Source organism: Canis aureus, chromosome 19 (assembly GCF_053574225.1).
Source record: "Canis aureus isolate CA01 chromosome 19, VMU_Caureus_v.1.0, whole genome shotgun sequence".
Classification (NCBI taxonomy): Eukaryota; Metazoa; Chordata; class Mammalia; order Carnivora; family Canidae; genus Canis; species Canis aureus.
The window spans coordinates 12,774,024-12,787,439 of record NC_135629.1 but is presented as its reverse complement, the minus strand read 5'-3'; the positions used below and the strand labels follow the sequence as shown (position 1 = coordinate 12,787,439).

Below are 13,416 nucleotides of genomic sequence, written 5' to 3'. Positions count from 1 at the left end.
GTGGTGGAAAGAAATCACCAGACTGTGTGTGACTTTGCCAGCCTGTAAATATTGAAATTATTTTTTAAAGATTTAGTTATTTTAAGTTTGAGAGAGAGAGAGCATGCATGCGTGTCTGTGCACGAGAGGGGGAGGGGCAGAGAGAGAGGATCTACAAGCAGAGTCCCCACTGAGCATGGACCCTGATGCTGGTGGGGCTCAATTTCAGGACTCATGAGATCACCGTCTAAGCCTAGACCAAGAATCAACACTTAACCAACTGAGCCACCCAGGCACCCTGATAGAAGTACTTTTATAATTGTCTTATTAACAATTAAGAACCTCTAAATTACATTTCCCCAGGGGTACTATTGTATGCATAAAAATGCGAGCAAGAACTGATAGCATACACTCAAAAAAGGAATTGAAAAGCATCTGTCATATCTATATGCCGTGTGAAATGAATTCCTGAATCTCTGTACTTTCAATCACACGTGTGAAATTTGTGGCTGCGGAGGTGACCTATTAACATGCTTCATTCAGGCAGACGAGGAATCCATGGGGGGAAGAAAAGGTGGTTCAACCAATCTTTGAATGATAGTGTGTCTGTCTGAACTTGTGAATTCAAATTAAGTAGGACAATCATCTTTTCCCAATGGAAGAAACCATCGTTCAGATTGCTTGGAATTATGCACACATTAGCTCCTTTTCTTTGACTACTCTCTAGAATTTTTCCTTGACACTATATGAATGGGTGTAGGAAGTTGTCTTCCCCACCAGTTTGGGAGAGCCCTAGTTGATCTCTCTGAAGCTGTAGTTTTTTGTTTTTTTCCTAAAGATTTTATTTATTTATTCCTGAGAGACACAGAGAGAAAGAGAGAGGCAGAGACACAGGCAGAGAGAGAAGCAGGCTCCATGCAGGGAGCCCGACATGGGACTCGATCCCAGGTCTCAGGATCAGGCCCCAGACCCAACGCGGCACTAAACCGCTGAGCCACTGGGGCTGCCCTGAAGCTGTAGTTTTAACAAGTCTCTACTCCTGTAGGCAGACAATAGGTCAGGCAACGTTTATGATTGGTGGGAAAAATTATCACCATTTTTATTATTAGAATGTCATAAAAGCTACTACAATGGGAAGTTCACAGGGTACTGCTTGACCCTGTTATTCTTGCCCCAAGACCTTAAAATGGGAAGTGTGGATCAAGATTTTAGTTCTTGGTGATGTTTTTGCTCCGTTCTGTCGCGATAGATAGTGGAGCCTGGGCATCAAATGGTGCTTGCCTGAGCATTTCCGGGGAAATCATCCATGATACCCCCTGTTCCTATATGTATTCTGTGATCTGAAGAGCAAAAGTTAACAGGAGTTAAGGCATAGAGATGGCGATTTAATGGGAGAGAGCATGTTATAAGCATTACAAGTTTTGTAACAGGGGTTATAAGTGTTAGACATAAACTTGGAAAAATGAATACCGGTTGACATGGCCAGGCTTTCTGGGTAATTACCTCTTAGTACCCTATAGTTATACCCTCAATACCATAAAAGGGTTGCACTCTGGGAAAGATGACATACTCTGTCTTTTCCCTAGGAATAATTGACCACTCCATCCTTTGCTCTATCTTTATATTAAAAGAATTTCTAGCATTGAATTTGGAAGTAATTAATTTGCATGTACCTCTCTCTGAACTAGAATCCCATAAGGGTAAGGATTGTGGGTTGTTCACTGTTGTATCTATATAGCTTAGCACAAAGTTGGCTGGCTGTGCACGCAGTGAAAATGAAAACAGACACTAATTCAGCATATGCTTTTTGAGAACCTATAACATTCCCTATGGCTGCTCTTATGGCTTTGACTTCTGCATTTCACTTAGTTAATCTTGAACAAAAATATACCACTTTAAAGTGCTTTAATTGCTTTTTTAAATTGCATTTTTGAAAACTGTAAATGCAGTTAGGTAGTAACTATATGCTCACTGCACAAAATGTAAATCATACAATATATATGGTTAAGCCAGAAAATCTCTTTTGCCCTTCCTCTGCGTCCATTCTCCAATTAAGGAGAATTCGAATTGTGCCTCCCTGGTGGTCTCTATGATTTATTTGGCAAAGGTATCTCTCCATCGTGGGCTTATTTTGGACATCTCAAGTTACCGTCACAGTCCAGGAAGTTCCAGATCTGCCTACTTTTTATGCAAATGTAGAGCACAGAGTGGTGAGGGGCTGCCAACTGTTGGTTCCTGGTCCCCAACAAGTTATGTATGGAAATAAAGAATTCAGAAAATTTTAGAGCAATTTGACAGTCATTTTTATGTCTCTCGAATTTAATAAATGAAAAACCTAGATTTGCGTTTCTTTTGTACATCTTTTTAATTTCATTTTTACTAGATATTTATGATTATTGTATTTTTTAAAGGCTCAGTCCATAATAGATTAGGAAAAAAAAAGACAAAAACTCCACTGGTCTTTTATCACTGTTAGTCTGAGAGGTATTGTTTCAGAGCATTTGTAGTGGAAATCACTACCTTAAAAAGCAATACATAGTAGACATTGTGCTTTGCATTTTCATTCCTGTTGGAGGTGAATAGTAGTTTGATGTGATTTATACATTCAAAAGTCAGAGATTTGGAAGTTAGAGATTTCTCAGAAGTAGTTTCTATAGCTCATGTACAGAGAACCATAAAACAAAATAGGAGTCTGATACTTGGGACCAAGTTATAGTTGCTCTGGGCCTGATAACTTTGAATACCTTAGGCAGAAGGTTTTATATTATTACCTGTTACATTGCATTAATGTGATTTGGGGGTTATTGATTTCAATGAATATCTTCACCTATGTTTTTTTCTTAGTAGCTTTGCTGTGGACCATTAAGAACTCTTTTTTTTTTTTTCTTAAAGACTTTATTTATTTATTCATAGAGACACACACAGGAAGAGAGAGAGAGAGACACAGAGACACAGGCAGAGGGAGAAGCAGGCACCATGCAGAGAGCCTGACGTGGGACTCGATCCAGAGTCTCCAGGATCGCGCCCTGGGCTGCAGGCGGCGCCAAACCAGTGCGCCACCGGGGCTGCCCACCATTAAGAACTCTTAAGCTGTTTCTAGACACACTAATTTATCTTGTACTCAAATTTAGGTGTCACTGAGGCAGGAAAATGCATAGAGTTTTACTTCTAAAGATGAGCAGGAATTTTTCTGGCTACAACCATGTGATAGACCAAGAAAGGGAGCTGTGTGGATCAGACACAGGTAATATCTTATCCAGAGGTAAGAGACTAACTGATGCTGTTCTGCATAAATGGCTCTCCTTTTCCTTTCCCCATCAAAGAGCATCTAAACAGAGGAAGGCATAAAGGAGCAAACCATTGCTCTGACCTGGATATCTAGCTCCCTATGATAAAAATGTAGTCTTATTATTTACAATGGAAATAGAAGCTAGTATTTAATGAACACTTACTCTGGTCATACACCATGATAATCTTTATCTATTTATCTTTATCTATTTTCCTTCATTGAAGCTCTACAACATCACATGACATAGGTGTTCTCCCATTTTACAGAAACCAGAATGAGATGTAGAGGTCAATAGTAGAACTGGTATTTAAAAGGAGATCTGTTGGACTCCAAAGACTTCTATTAAACATTATTATAATCCTAGTGCTCTACTATTTTGTACATTTTTTGTACTATCCCATATTTAAGTAGGAGAGCTATGGATAACTTTAGAGTGACATGTTGTAGCAGAGGAACATTTGAGAATCTTATAGACCTCATGGTCTAATTCAGGGGTTGGCAATCTTTTTTCTGTAAAGGGCCTTATAGTAAATATTTTAGACTTTCCCAGACATATGGTCTCTGTTGCAACCATTCCAGTCTGCTGTTATAGCTTGAATAAAGCAACAATAAACAACATAAAAATGAATGGATATAGTCCTGTTCCGATAAAACTTTATTTGCAGAAACGGGCATCAGTCCAGATTTGGTTCACTGGCATAGTTTGCCAACCCTGGAATATATAGTTTTATAAAGGATGTTCCTAAGACCCAGAATGGTCATAGACTTGTCCTAGGCCACAGTGGCAGTAATGATAGTGACTGATAGCTTTCATACTTCAAACTCCACATCTTCTCATTGATCACCTGACTCCTCTCTTTGATGATTCTTAAGCATTTTACCTAATGCTAAAAAATACATATTATTTTTGACATCTGTATATGTAAAGAGATATACCATGTTGTTACATAAGGTGGCAATGTACTTTTTTATCTCCCATTTAGAAAGGGTTATTTGAGTATGAGTGAGGACCATGCTACCACAGAAATGACTTTGAATTTATTCTGATTTATTTAATGATAATAAAGCGCTCACACCCTTCAGAAATTTGTAATGAAAATTACTTGGAGCACATTTTCCAGCTGATTGTGACATGTGGACACACTAGTGAATCATGATGTAAAGAGCTGCTATGGTCTTCTTCAGTGTCAGGTGTAAACACATTATCAATTCTGTCCATTCATATCAGTTCTATCCACTTTTTCTGCCCTCATGTCAACCAACATTTTCACATTTGTCACAGAAACTGTACAAACTGTAGAGTATACTCTCTGGAGTCAGATGACCTGGGTTGGAATCTCATGTCTACATTTTCTCCATTGTGTGGGCTTTAATTTTTTATTTTAATTTTTAAAAAATATTTTATTTATTTATTCATAAATAAACACCCAGAGAGAGGCAGAGACAAGGGCAGAGGGAGAAGCAGGCTCCCTGCAGGAAGCCTGATGCAGGACTCAATCCCAGGACCCCAGGATCAGGCTCTGACTGAGGGTAGACTCTCAACCACTGAGCCACTCAGGTATCCCCATTGTGTGGGCTTCCGTAAGTTCCTTTATCTCTCCAAGAATCCATTTCCTTTTAAGTAAATAAGGAATGCCAGGAATACATGCACATCAGCTAGTGCTGTTCTGAAGATGAACAGGTGAACCATGTAATACCTTTCAAGTTCAATAAATACTTGTTGTAGTTCTAAGATTCAGGAATCCTCAAGCATATTTTCTTTTTCAAGTGACTATAGCTTAGAAATATAGCTATATTAAAATTAAAATTAAACTGCTTCTCTATTTCTTGAGTATAAAGTTACATAAATTTTGAATTAGACCATACTCTTAGATATTTAGAATTAAAATGACCTTACTCTTTTGATTGGTGTCTATTGCTCCTCTAAAGGTATTTTCTTTTCATTTGCTTGGATGTCTTTTTTCATTTGGTTCTTCTAAACGTGCTGAGAACTCCTGACACTCTTATACCTTTGTTAATCCAGGCCTTCTTTGAAGTTTTTGAAAGTTATAATGCTAATAAATAGTAGGTCTGGGGAATTCCTGGTCAAGAGAATAGATTCCTCCATAGATCTGGAAGCAAACAAAAGCAAACAAGTAAACTAAAAAAGACATACTGGCATGCTCCCAGTAAATATACCTTAATCACAGGATTTTAAACCTAACTGCAGGGGAAGCTGAAAAGTGTTCCACTGCACCCAGAAAAAGGAAAATGAAATGAAGTTTAATGAACACTTAGCATTGTCTCTTCCAGCCATGATTTTTTAAAAAAAGAAACAAACAAACCTGTACCATATCGTAACTTGTCATTCTGATCTGAGTCTCAGGTTTTAGCTTGCAGAACTGATCAATTAAAAGATTAAGTTTTTAACAATGTGTAGTTTCTAGGTCTTTTGTAGACATTAGTTACTATCTTTTTAAATTTCTATATGATCTTTTTTGGCTATCACTGAATAAACACTGTGTATTCATGGTAGGCAGGGTGCTCTGACGTTCATTTCATAAGGCACAAATTGTCAGTGGTTATGAGATATGAGATTGAAATTATTGGCTTCAATACATAATTTTGACAGGGTGACATTTTGGCTTTAATGACACCAAAAATCCTGATCAAATCCTAAGACAAAAAAAGTGGCTTTCATCCCTAGTCCAGTTATTTCTGTTTATTTTTTTCACAGGCACCTGAAAAATTCTTATATTATGTTTAATAAAAATCTATTAATTTCCCATTGCCTCTACATGCCACAGTTTGTTTACAAAGTTTTTTTTTCTTTTTTAAAGATTTTTATTCATTTAAGAGAGAGAGAGAGAGAGAGAGAGCACAAGTGGAGGAGGGGCAGAGGAAGAAGCAGACTCCCCACTGAGCCACCCAGACACCCAAGGTTTTCTTTCCCCTGACCTAACTAGTTATTTCTAAACTCCCGTTATTTCCCTATACAAAGTCTCCCTTTTAGTTCTGCCTCTGAGTGATGCTATTAGGAACATCTCCTCTCTGATAATGTCTTGCTGAAGATGGAATCTCTGTATGCAATTCTTCTCCAGAATTCTCAAGCCCATTTTGCTTCCTTACTCGTGAGATGCTAGAACTCTAGTCTGTTTGTCCTTGAAGATAGAGTCCTTGTCTTGTCCATAATTTTATCCTCAGAGCTTAGCACAAGACTGCACATAGAATGTGTCTGATAGCTATTAGTTGGACAAATTAATGCATTTATATATCTGGCCTTTATTTTTGTTTCTCTTATTTTGGTATTATATCAATCAGGACACAATAAATTATTTTCTGATACCAACTAATCTCAAAGGCTTATAAAATCAAAGGACATTAAATCAAAGGACACTATATGTTCTTTATGGGTCAGCTGTGGCTCTGTTTCATGTTGTGTTCACTTTAGGGCCTAGGTTGATGGAGCAACCTCTCTCAGAGCATTTTGATTATTGTGTCAGTGGGAAAAGAAACATGGCACTCACGTCTTGGCTCTAGAGCTTCTACTTAGGAAAGACAGATGTCACTTCTGCCTTCTTCCAATTAAACAAAATGAAACATCTTGATTCAGCAGAGTAGGAACATATAAGTCACCCTTAGGGAGGTACATGCTAAAGAGAGAATTTTGAGCAAATAGTAATACAATCTACCACTGAGAGATAAACCATATATCATCGAGCTCATTTATTTAGTCACTTTGGTGCCTTTATCCTATATACCCAACTCTAGTGTGAAATGATACATAAGAGTTAGAAAGTTCCTTTCAGAAGTTAACAGCAGGCTGTCTGCAATGAATGAATACAAAGAGTTATGAATTATGACATCATTTCTGATAGCCTGGACAATAGTTTTTATATCATCCCTCTGATGGAATATAGACACATGGGCATTCTTGCTTGTCTTTTGTTATGAATAACCTTTCTTTTGATTTTGTATTTTCCCAAATCTGAAGAACAGGATGTTGAATGAACTTTCTTCATTGATGATGACTTTCCAGTCTGGCGCATTTCTCCACAGTCTACTCCCTGCTTCGATTCTTGCTATAGAAGATCATTTCAGAGATCTGAACATATAAGCAGAAATTTCCATAGCACAGGACAATAAAGTAATTATGTCCCATCATCATTTGTCCTTCCCTTTTCGATCTGTGTTAGCATCATTAGCTTTAATCTAATAACACCATCTCTTATTACTGAATACATTTAGAATTCACTTTCTTGGTTAATTTTTATTTTCACTTTTGTAAAACCTCCAAAATGTTTTGTTAGATCTACTGTCTTTCTGATGCTCACTTTGCTTCTTATTTTCTCTCTCTCTCTTTTCCTCATTTTCTTTTTTTCTTCTCTCTCCCTTCCTCTGCCTCTACCCTTCTACCTCCCTGTCTCTGTCTCTCTTCTGTCTTCTCTTTCTTGCATGCTCTTCTTCCCTTCCTCCCCCCCACTACACACTCCCTTTCTCTCTTTCTCTATTTCTTTTCTCTTTCATGTTTTAATGGCACACAGATAGTGGCGGGGCTTGATAGTATCCATTTCATTTATTGAATGTCTAGTGGACACCTGGTGCTTTGCTAAGGATGTTGAGGCTTTTGTAACATTAGATTATACTAAATACGCCACATGTATATACACAAACTATCTGTTCTGCCTATACAAAAAACTTGTAAATTAGTGGCTGAAAGACATTTGGAGCTTTATCTGGAGAATTCAGAAATCCTTATTTCTCTGATTCGTCCTCAGCAAGAATAAAAAGAAATGGCTCTACCTCTCCATGTGTGCTTATTCTGAATGCACCTGAAATAACTTATCTTTAATAGGTCCAAGCAGCTCACACATTTGCTTTCATTACTGATATTACAGCTCTAGCACCACCTTGGGCCCTTTAAATAGTAAAAAGTATCAGACTCTGTATAGTTCCACTCAAGGCTCTTTTAAACCAAAGTAATAGCAGCTGTCCTCCAATGGGTTTCAGGCTGATTATCAGTAGCCCAGTTCTCCTTTCTCTTCCAACTTGTAAGTATGCTAGTGTCAGGATTTATGTGCAATTGCTCCCCATTGCCAGATGCATGTTCTTATTCTCTCTTTTCTGTGAGCTCAATACAGTTTATGTCTGTAGGATGAATTCATATTCCTCATCCATTCATTCATTCCACAGATAGTTATGGAGCATCCTTATCTGCCAGGCACACTGTTTGGCGCTAAGGTCCTGCAGTTAAAGATTCAGTTCATGTACTCAAGGAAGTGAGGCTGGTGGAGGCAGGCTAGGAAATAATCGTGTTTAATACAGTGAGATAGATGTTGTGATCCAAGTAAGCCCTGTGGTCCTCTGAAAGTGTAGGAGAATGTCACCAACTCAGCCTTGGGGAAATGGTCTTCCAACAGATAGGGACCCTCTGCTGATCTATTATGCATATTTCATATCATTAGTTCTCTGGCTCGAGACAGCATTTCCTAAGGTGTGGTAGTGAACCTTTAGATTACAACTAGGAGAAAGACTCAGGTTGTTGCTAGGGTGTATTTGCAAAGAGGATTTTTTTTGGAGCAAATATTGCTTTGACATATAACACACCTCAAGAAAATTATGACCTTAAATGTATTTTAGAGAGAAAGAGCAGGAGGAGGGGCAGAGCAATTGGGAGAATGAGTCTCAAGCAGACTCTGAGTTGAGTGCAGAGCCCTTTTGGTGGGATCGACCCCATGACCCTGAAATCAGGGCCTGAGTTGAAACCAAGAGTCCAACACTTTACCAACTGCACCACAGTAAACCACAGGTTTACACAACTTCTGAAAAATATTTGAGAGCAGCTGCAACTATAGATTTCAACTCTATGATGATTTCTTTTCCCATTCTTTTCTCTCTTTTCATTCCCAAATAATCTCTTTCAGACACAGTTCAGGTAGAATGTAGGATGTATCCATCTCATATTTTGTCCACAGTTCTTTAGGCGAGATCTGCTGTGTCTTGGCCAGGTCCAGTGCTCTCTTAATATGAAATATAAAGGTTCTCAGAAAGCCTTCTCAGGGCCTCTTTCATATCATCATTCTCATATAATGTATCATCTCACATTAACCCCAGTATGTTGGCCCCTGCAGCATTGTAATACTATTTTCAAATACCCTCCAGCCACCATCTTCATGCTCACCATTTTGAGTTTGTACATTCTTTGTGATTTATAGAGTTTGATCTCATATTCCATTGACTGTACCATGATTTACTTATTCTATGTCAAGGAATATTTGGGTTTCGTGGGCTTTTTTTAAAAGATTTTATTTATTCATGAGAGACACAGGCAGAGGGAGAAGCAGGCTCCATGCAGGGAGCCCCATGTGGGACTCGATCCCAGGTCTCCAGGATCACATCCCAGGCTACAGGCGGCACTAAACCACTGAGCCACCCAGGTTGCCCAGGTTTGTGGGCTTTTAATACCATTCTAATCTCCCTTTAGCTCAGTCTTGTCAAGAAACAATAACCACCTGGATTTGAATGACATTGTTTTTGTTTTCTTATGTTTATCTTTTTTGGTTACTTTCTATTTATGGAAAACTATATTAGCTTTTCTCTTTTTTCTAAGTGGGGATATAAAATTTTCTCTTAAAAATTTTGATTGAAATGAACGGATTGATTTAAAAAGTCTTTCAGTGATAATTGAGGTATAATATTATGACAAATATGAAGATGGGAATCAAATAGCTGAGTTTAGGATAAATAGATTTAGAGCTTTGGAGTTTTTGTTAGAAGGTAATAATTTACATGCCCAGGTGTCTAAGCAATCAACCTCCTCAAACAGTTGGTTTAATAATTTATTAGAGTATATGGGATTAATACAGGCTTGCTTTGTGAAGGTCCAAGGAGTATCTGGAATCTGCATGCCAAGAGTTTGAACAGACCCAAGTAAGAGCCACACCAAGAATCTGGGTACTGGAGAGAGAGCAGTATGAGGATGGTGACTGCCTGGGAATGGGGTCGATTGTCAAGTGGGAGGGAGAAGAGGTGCTAACTCTACACACTTCTCTCTGGATCTCAAGGCCCTAATCCACAGGTTGCATAAGGCAGGTCAAAAAACTGATTTGACTTTTACATCTTCATTTCCCTCTGACTTAATAATAATAGTTGCAATTTATAGTGTACACATTATGTGCAAAGTACTTTGCATGGCTTATACCATTTAATTCTTAAAACAAACCTACAAGGGAAATGCATGTTACTGTGGTAGTCAGAATATGGCCCCTCAAAATGTCCATATCCAAATCCCTGGAATCCAAATACTTTATATTGTAAAGGGGATTTAAGAATGCAGCTGGAACTAAGTTTGTTGGACAGGTGACCTTAATAAGGGAGACTTTCCTGGTTATCTGGGTGAGCCCAGTGTAATCACAAAGATCTTTGAAAGTGGAAGGGAAAGGCAAAAGAGAGGGTCAGAGTGACGTGATGTGAGGAAGACTCAACCTGCCCTTTCTGCTTTTGAAGATGGAGGGAGGGGAACAAAAGCTAGGAAAATAAATGCATCCTACTCAGCAAGACAGAAAGGAACAAAGCCTTATGAATATCTTCCTTTATTTTGGCACAGTGAGAATCCTATCAAACTCCTGACCTATAGAAATATAAGGTAATATATTCATGTCCTTTAAGCTGCTAAATTTGTGGTAATTTTTTGTGAAAATCAAAATAATCCAATTACATAAAAGGAATTGGGGCAGAGGCCAGGTAACAAGTCGATAACTAAAAAAGTTTATATTGGACGCCAGATCTATCTGCCTCCAAAATTGATTATTAGCCCCAGTGATCCAAGACTAGAACACAGCCTGGGTGGTTATATAGTTTAGATATTTTAATTCACTCCATGGATGAGTGAAGGAGAATTAGGTAGGTTCCAAAAGTCTGAGAACTGAAAAAGGAAGGCCATCGTATGTATAAAAGGACTTCAGTTTGATGAGTCTTTCTGATACACTTTGTGTAAGAACGTTCATGAGGATCTTAAGAGAGAAGCCAACTCAAACTGGCTTAACAATAAAGGGAGATTTAGGGCAAAAATAAAGAGTTTATTGTGGTTTCTAGCTTCATTTTAGACTTGATTCAGCATTGCAGTGAGGTCAGAGTTTCTCCCTCCCTCCTTTCCTTTTTTCTTTTCCTTCCTTCCTTCCTTCCTTCCTTCCTTCCTTCCTTCCTTCCTTCCTTCCTTCCTTATCTTTCTCCCTTCCTTCTTTCCTATTTATCTGCTTTTCCTTGTCTTCATTACATTACATCTCTCTTGCAGTCCCAGGATGGCCATCTGCATCTCCTGGGACCATGTATTTATTCCCTTTGCACAAAAAGCAAGATAGAGAATGCCTTTGCACCAATACTCCCAACAACAGCAATAATACCAACAATAATACCAACAACAATAATACCAACAATGCCAACAACAAAGAGAGCGAGAAAAAGAGAGAATTGAAAAATAAAAAGAAATTCTTAGTGACTTAACAGTTTAGATCCCATGACCAATGCTGTCCAGTGGAATAAGAAGCACATCTTGCCTAGGCCATACCCATCTGGAAAATAATGAACTTCCCTGAAGCCACATTGATTCCCACACAGAGATCAGGAACCATTAGAAGGAGGACTGGTTCTTATGTGACAGAGAGGAAAACACTGGAAGGAAGAAAAGACATTCTGTCAAGGAAGCCAGAGTAATACATAAGACCAGAAGGTCAATTTGTGAAGATAAAACTCAAATCCATTGCATTTACAAACAGATTATGTTAGAGCAATTTAACCATGTGGTAGCCACATTTTCTATTTGTGTTTAAAGGTCTATGGGAACATTGGTATAAATGTTATACTGAAATCTTGATCTCAGTAATATGCTACAACCAGGTAAATTCTCAATGAAAGAATTCCAGGGTTTGTTTATACTATTCTCTTTCTGTGTCCTTTTATTTATTTACTTTTTTGCCTATTAATTATTAAGGCATATCTTGAAAAGTATTATTTGGCAGGACTCCGAAAAGGCAACAAATCTATTTATTTACTTAGTAGCTATGTTAGCCCAAAGTCACAGATTTTTTTTTCAATTTCCTTAATAAAATGTGGTACTTGAACAGTGAGAGGGTGACAGTCTTCTAGATTCTATTTATGAAGAACTCAAAACTCCCCCAATAAGCTCACAGCCAAGGAAATATTAATCAGTTGCCAATAAATAGCTCTGTGCTGGAATTCACATATGTTTCTTCTTAAAAATTGCATATGCTTTGTGTGAAAACTGTAGAACTGCGCTCACTAGAAACAACATTTTTGTTATTAAGAGTTTCATTATGTGTTTGTTTGTTTGTTTGGTCTTTTGTTTTGTTTTCTTTGGTCATGGTTGAGCTACCAATTAAAACACAAAATGTCAGTTGGTAGGAACACCTGGCTCAGTGGTCAAGCATGTGCCTTTAGCTCAGGTCATGATCCTGGGGGTCTTGGAATCGAGTCCTGCATCAGGCTCCCCAGAGAGAGTCTGCTTCTTCCTATGCCTATGTCTCTGCCTCTCTTTGTGTGTCTCTCGTAAATAAATAAATAAATAAATAATTTAAAATAAACAAATAATTTTTTTAAAAATATCAGTTGGTAATTGGAAAGGAAATAGTTACTGTTTTTGTTGAATATCCTGATTATTGATGATGTAGCATGAGAAGTGGGCTGATATCTGTCTCTGAATTCCATACTTGGCAAAATGACTTAATAGTAAATAAGAGTACCTCTAAAGTCTCTTAACCAAATTAAAAACCTGCCATTTTGCATACTGGCCATGTGAACACAGTTAAATCCTCTAACCCTATAAAATGACAATACTGATAATGTTAATTTCACCTCATAGGACTGCTGTAGAGGGAAGAAAAGGAAAACACACGCAAATTATTTAGTGTAATACCTCGTATATAGAGAACATACACTGAATGCAGCAGATATTTTTTTTATTTGCACCTCATGCCTTCTCTTACAGATGAGGAAACTAAAGTTGAGACAGGTAAAATGACTTGTTCAAAGTTTCACAATCTAACCAGTGACAGGTTCATATTAATTTCTCAGGCATATTTTGTTTCCTGAGTGAGCATTATATACTTTGGCATAAGCCATTTAGTTTCTAGCCATAGCTATGTCAGTCTCCC

General features: G+C 37.9%; 1 pseudogene; it reads right to left on the bottom strand.

Moving 5' to 3' along the window:
- Positions 1-9,111: 9,111 nt before the first annotated feature.
- On the bottom strand, positions 9,112-9,352 carry LOC144291086 (cytochrome b-c1 complex subunit 7 pseudogene; annotated as a pseudogene).
- Between the last annotated feature and the right edge of the window lie 4,064 nt (positions 9,353-13,416).